The sequence below is a fragment of the Rhinolophus sinicus genome, chromosome 8, assembly GCF_057876585.1.
Source record: "Rhinolophus sinicus isolate RSI-liver-muscle chromosome 8, RSI-T2T, whole genome shotgun sequence".
Classification (NCBI taxonomy): domain Eukaryota; kingdom Metazoa; phylum Chordata; class Mammalia; order Chiroptera; family Rhinolophidae; genus Rhinolophus; species Rhinolophus sinicus.
Genome location: NC_142508.1, coordinates 42,286,138 through 42,293,245, shown reverse-complemented (window position 1 = coordinate 42,293,245; position 7,108 = coordinate 42,286,138).

Here is a 7,108-nt window from a genome sequence, read left to right as displayed (position 1 = left end):
GCAATGAACATTGGAGCACTTGTGTCTTTATGGATAAATGTTTTCAGATTTTTTTGGGTAGATATCCAGGAGAGGGATTGCTGGGTCATATGGTAATTCTACTCTTAATTTTTTGAGGAACCTCCACACTGCCTTCCATAGCGGCTGCACCAGTCTGCATTCCCACCAACAGTGTATGAGGGTTCCTTTTTCTCCACAGCCTCTCCAACACTTGTTACTATTTGTCTTGTTGATGATGTTCATATCTTTTTATTGACAAATAATATTCCATTGTACACCCCATTTTGTCTATTCATTCCCAACATTTGGGTTGTTTCCACTTTTTGGCTATTACAAATAATATTTCTTAAGAACATTTGTGCCCAAGTTCTTTTTATTTTTATTTTTTATTTTTATTGGGGAAGGGGAACAGGACTTTACTAGGGAACACTGTGTACTTCCAGGACTTTTCCAAATCAAGTTGTTGTCCTTTCAATCTTAGTCTTATAGGGTGCAGCTCAGCTCCAGGTCCAGTTGCTGTTGTTAGTTGCAGGGGGTGCAGCCCACCATCCCTTGCGGGAGTCGAGGAGTCCAACTGGCAACCTTATGGTTGAGAGCCAGCACTCCAACCAACTGAGCCATCTGGCCACCTGGGAGCTGAGCGGCAGCTTGTTGACTTCATTCTAGTTGCGGAGGGCGCAGCTCACTGGCCCATGTGGGAATCGAACCGGCAGCCCCGTTGTCCAGAGCTCGCGCTCTAACCAACTGAGCCACCTGTCCGCCCTGTTCCCAAGTTCTTGTGTGGACATATGTTTTCATTTCTCTTGGATTGCTGGGTCATGTGGCGGTCTTAGGATTCTTAAGAACAGAGGTTGTGTTAGAGAATAAGCTCATGGACACATACATGAAGCACGAATAACTCTTGCTCTTTCATTTAGTGGTAGGCAAGTTTCACAGCTGATTCTTTGAAGAATTGACATTGATCAAATGTCTCTGTCTAGTGTACAATAGCCAACAAAGGTGCAAAGTCTAATTCTTTTGTGGAGGGTGATAAAGTCCTTCTCGGGTTTAAATGGAAGTGGGAGATTAATGTTTGTTCCTGCCCATTTCCACTCCCTCTCCAGCCCACCCCTGGACAGCATAGGGCTGGCTGACAGCGTTACCCAGGAAAGCTTCAGTTGGGAGAGTTGGCCTACTAAGCTGATTTTAGACATAATTAAATCACTGCTTTCATGTCCATATTTATGATAGGAATTTATTGTTTCTTTCATATTACTCTTTGGCTCTTTTTTTTTTCTTCTCCACACGTCTCTGCCACCATAAACACTTTTGTTTTTTTCCTGCTCTTACCTTTCTCCTCAAATTCCTGGTAGTATCAACCTGTTCCTGGTTCTTCTGAAAGTTAAGACAACAATTATGAAACATGAGTTATAGGATTCCTTTTATAAATATATCATATCTAGATAAATATGGACACCTTACAAGTAGTTGCCAAGGTGGCTACACATATATATATTCCAAAAGTTCTGTCATTACCAAAAATATTTTGGTTACTTATGTAGCGTTGTTCTCAAAACCTATCTGAGCCCTACAAGAACAGTTTCACTTCCTTATAATAGCATTATAAGGAAGTATTTCAGGGAACGTGTCACTCTGCTTGTATTTATTTGTCTCTTGTTCCCAGTTCCCCTTTTTCTTTCTTGTTCTAACCTGAGTTCAGCTAGGGCTCCATTATGGGGCAAAGCTCATGATCGGAGAGCGCCCAGGCAGTGGAGGGAGACGCATGCTTCACAAGACTTTGACCTTAAACAAAGCACGCTTGAACTATGTTTTTAGTGCAGTCTTGCCAGTGTCCCATTTCTGCTATGTGATCCCCTCTTCCACCTTTTTTATTTTTTCTCGGAAAAGAACCATCAAAGCCTAGGGCTAGGGAACATAGCCTTGAATTGTCTTCTCAGAGGAATTTTGGGAGAATGGGTAGGGAGAGACACTTCAGCGGGCTCCATTTCCTTCTGCTTCTGGATAGCTAGTTAATGTTCCACCAGTAATCCCCAGTCTCGGGGAGCCCAGGATCACGTTCCAGCCCAACACTGCTGTTCAGGGCAGAGGGCACTTTCTAGAGTTGTGATTTGAATGAGCTCTGCGTCTGACATTCCTCCTTCATCTTAAGAGTCTGCGGCCAGCTGTGGTCTTGTAACTTCTCAGTTCTGTCTCTGGATCTTCATATTCTTTTCCTCTCTGAGTCTCAGCTCTAGGAAGAAAACGAGGATGTTTACTAGTGGGGGAAAGAAACCCTGAAGTTTGCAAAGCAAAAATTAATACAAGGCCGGGCTTCCTGCCTATCACGCCACCCTTTCCTCCTGAGTAATTTCTGAGCCCCTCAAAACCCCAGTAAGATGTTAGCTGACTGTACAAATATGTCTACAGGATTTCTTCAAAGGTGGAGCTATAGTCTCGCTACCATCTTACCTGCTTTTCTCTTTTCCAGAGGATTCTACTCACGAATAGGTCTGAGGCCGATGGTCTAGCAATTCAGCCTCCCTGCACGCTTTATGAATTGCAGAATGAGTGACGCTGAGGCTGTTTGAGAATATAGCTGTGGGGAGAGAGAGAGGAAGCATTGGACCACCTGCCAGGGAAGGGACCAGAGAACACCATTAGTGAATGAACATCTCCGGAGCAGAGTAAGGGAGGAGGTGGAAACGAGAAGGAAGCTAAAGGAAGCCAAAGAATTGTAGGAACTGAGGGTGTAATCCAGGTGGAATAAGGTATTCTGTCCACTGATGCCTGGTCAGTGCCTATTACGGGCAACCAGAGTGCACGGCCTCAGGCTAGGCTCTGGGGATATAGAGAGAAATAAGACGTAGGTTTTAGAAATTAGATGAGATTTTTCAAAATGTGTGGTATTGTGGGCTGAGATACTGCTACCATTACTAACAGCTAACGTTTATTGTTTACCCACCAGCTTCTGAACGTTTTACACATGAATTAGCTCATTGACTCCTGGCAAGAGCCCTGTGAAGTGTATATTGTTATAAATCCCGTTTTATAGGTAAAGAATCTGAGGTACCGAGGCATTACCAATAGCTGGCCTGGAGTCTCACAGTAGGCGCTCAGGAGAGGAACTCCAGCTCAGTAAGCCATCAGTGTGTGGGAACTCTGCCTTCGCAGTTCCCACCTCAGTCTGCCCTTCTGCCCGTGGTCTGGGGTACTCTTCCTTAAAGACTGGTCGGGGGCTGACTCCCTCTGCCTGTCCCTGGCCAGTCACTGTCCTTGGAGCTTGAAGAGCACTTTGTGTCTATTTTAAGTACATAGTATTCTATTTGTTGGAATATCTCACTCCTTGTGTTATAACCTTCTGGAGAGCAAGGACTTTTTTTCCCTAGAAAATTACAAATAGTTGCAAAAGCAAAGCTAATAATATAATGAATCTATATGTGCTCATCACCAGCTTCAGCAATTATTTCATGGCCAATCTTGTTTCATCTATACTCCCTTCCCAAACTGGATCATTCTGAAACAAATCCCAGACATCAAATCATTTCTTCTGTTAATATTTCAGTTGTATTACTAACACAGAAGGGCTCTTTAAAAAACATAACCACAAACCATTATCACACAAAAATTGATACTTTCTCCATATCAAAAAATATTCAATGTTTAGATTTCTGCAATTATCTCATAATATTTTTCCTTCCCTTCCCTCCCTCTTTCCCTTCCATTTTTCTTTATTCTTTCATTTCTTCCTTTGTTTCCCCCCACCCCCTTTTTTAACAATAGAGTTGTTTGAATAAAGATCGAAGTAAGGGTTTATTTTTTTTATCTTCACCTTCTCAGCACCCGGTTTAGTGCTCAACATATAGTAAATCGTTAATAAATGTTTGTTGAATGAATGAATCATCAGAAATCTATAAAATATCCTGGTTGAATTAGTGTAGTCTTATTGTCATTTTTGGTTGGTCTCTTGGGGTGACTTTGGTTTCTGATAACTTTAGTTCGGGGTTCATTTAGATGCTAGCTACTGTCAGTGCCTGTGAACATGACTAAAGGTCGGGGGCAGTGAGTGTCCCTGTGACTCAGACACGCACAGGCCAGAGGGAAATGGGCCCTTGCTGTCTTGCCTGCCTCTGCTTTTTGTCCTTAGTCTCTTGTTCTCTCACTTTGAGTTTGGACTGACCAAGTTTGGCTTTTTCACTGTTTCTTCAGAACAGGAACTCTGAAGGAGTATGTTGAGAGTATGGACAGCTCTCCTCTGGTGCTGTGGTAGGCAGACTTCTGAGATGCACCCCAAGTTTGACCCCTGTGACTGTGACTGTGATGAGACATCATGCCTGTGATACCTTATGTGGCAAAAAGGATTTTGCAGATATCATTAGGGTGACTAATTCGTTGACTGAGTTTAACAAAAAGAGATTATTTGAGTGGGCTTGAGCTAATCACATGAACCGTTTAAAGCGGACAGTTTTTTCCCCAGCTGATCCCAGAAGTGGAAATCAGAGAGTAGAAGTGTGAGAGGGATTCGATTGAAGGGATGGTCTCCATTGCTGAGATGGAGGGGACCTTGTAGTGAGGACCTGAGAATGCCTTGCAGCAACTGAGAGCTGTCTCTAGCAGGACAATGGGACCTCAGTCTCATTACTTCAAGGAATTGAATTCTGTGAGCTAATAAATGGGTGTGGTTTTAAGCCACTAGATTTGCGGTGATTTGTTTTGCAAAAATAGAAAATGAATACAGGTGTTTTTACCTGTTAGATTGAATTAGCTGTTCCTTATTTTAGTTTTTAAAAACTGAAGTAAAATTAAAATACATTGAAATACATACAGCAATGCATCTTAAATGTACAGTTGGATTTTTGTAAATGTATACACCTGTGAAATGACCACCTGAATTGAGATGGAGAGCATTTCCATTAGCTCAAAACTCTTCCGTGTGCACCTTTGCAGTTAATTCTAGCCGCCCTCCCCACCCCACACCATGGTGAATTCTAACGCTATGAATTACTGTCACCTATTCTTGATCTTCATTTAAATAGCATCTTTATAGTACGTGCTCCTTTGTGTCTGGCTTCTTTTGCACAGCATAATATTTGAAGGTTCATCCATCTCATTTTAGCAGCAGTCTGTGCCATTATCATTGCTGATTAGCATTCCCTTGTATGGCTAGACCACAGTCTGTTTATCCACTCACATGTTGATGGATATTTGGGTTGTTTCCACGTTTTGGCGATTATGAATAATGCTGCTATGGGCATTCAAGTATAACTGTTTGTGTGGACATATATTTTCGTTCCTATTGGGTAAAACCCTAGTAATAGAATTGCTGAACTGTATAAGTATATTTAGCTTTACAAGAAAATGCCAAACTCTTTTCCAGAGTGGTTGTGCCACATCATATTTCCACCAGTTGTTTCCCATCCTCACAACATTTGGTACCATCAGCCTTTTAAAGTTCAGCTACTTGCCAATAATTTCTTTTTGACTACTTCTCGATGCCTTGCAGAATACAATATTCACGTTATGCTTACCTTGTGGAATGTTCTCCCAACTCCCCAATTTTTTTTTTTTGAAGTTTCAATGATGTTCTTTATTGGCTTCAAAATTTGATTTTAATTTTGCTGGAAGAACTTCCTTACATCAACCTTGGTTTCTACAGAAATGCAACTTTTCCAACTCCCCAATTTTTCAATCCTACCTATGTTTTAGGTCAGTGTTTCCTAACATGGAATATATGTGAGACTCACCTGGGAGCTTTTCAAATATATAAGCTCCAGTCTCACCCTAGACGTACTGTATCAACTTCCTCAGGAATGGTTTATAGGCTTATTATGTATGTTGAAAAAGTCCCCTAGTGTGGGACAGAGTCCCAGAGAGCAGTTTCCAGGCTCTCAGCCTCACATGGAAATATGCAGGCTCAGGTAGAAGATGGCCATCAAATGTGGCTAGTTGGCCATCAGCTGTTACCAGTTAGCCAATTAGCCACTGATATAACTGCCATGGCTATGCTAGGGGGTTGATTGGTTGGTTGGCTGGCAGGCAGAGAACCAGGCGGCGGATTGCAGATCATGTGGCTCCTACTTCCTGTGTCTCGCCCTGCTGCCAGTGAGACTGGGGTGCAGGAAGACCCCTTGTTGGGTACTGGAAGATGTTTGCTTTTGTATCTCCAACCCAGCCACCAGCGAGAATGACTCCCCTACCTATGGCTCCGTGGGTGTTCCTTTTTGGCCTCACCATATCCTGCGTTCTTGTGTGGGGAGTGGGACCAGAGACCCCGTATGACACCTAGGCAATTCTGATTTATACTCCTGGCTAAAAACTGCTGCTTTTAGGTTCAAGTCCTACCTATCATAGTAGAGGTTCTCCATTCTGGCTTTAAAAGTATCTGGGAAGCTTTAAAAAATGACCAGTGCCTGGGTTCCACCCCACACCAATTAAATTAGAATCTGTGGGTGGGGACTGAGTATCAGTAGTTTTTAAAATTTTCCCAGTGTGGGGACAGAGTCCCAGAGAGCAGTTTCCAGGCTTTCAGCCTCACATGGAAAAGTGCTGGTTCAGTTATTAGATGGCCAACAGCTGTAATCAGATGCCCATTTGCTGTGACTGGGTGGCCATCAGCTGTAACCAGTTAGCCATTGGCCACTAATATAACTGCCGTAGCTACGCTAGGGGGTTGGTTGGTTGTTGGTTGGTTGGCAGAGAAGCGGAGTGTGGATTGTGCATCGTGTGGCTCCTGCTTCCTGTGTCTCCAACCCAGCCGCCAGAGAAACTATAGTGGTATGACTCCCCTATCTATGGCTCCGTGGGTGTTCCTTTTTGGCCTCACCATATCCTGCGTTCTGATGTAGGGAGCGAGACCAGAGGCCCCACATGACACCTAGTCATTCTAATGAGTAGCCATATTTTCCATTGAATTTCTCTCTGTCTTGTGGCATTTATCTCTTGCTATTTTTGTATTATAATAATTTCTCAAGTCTGATCTCCTGTCTTAGGATTTATGTTCCTTGAGGTAGGGACCCTGCCTTTCTCATTTGTGTCTCTTGCCTGGGGTCTAACACTGAGACTTGTAGCACAGTAGGTGCTCTGTAAGGATTTCATGGATACATAAATTGGTCATTAGGAAAAGCGTCTCGAT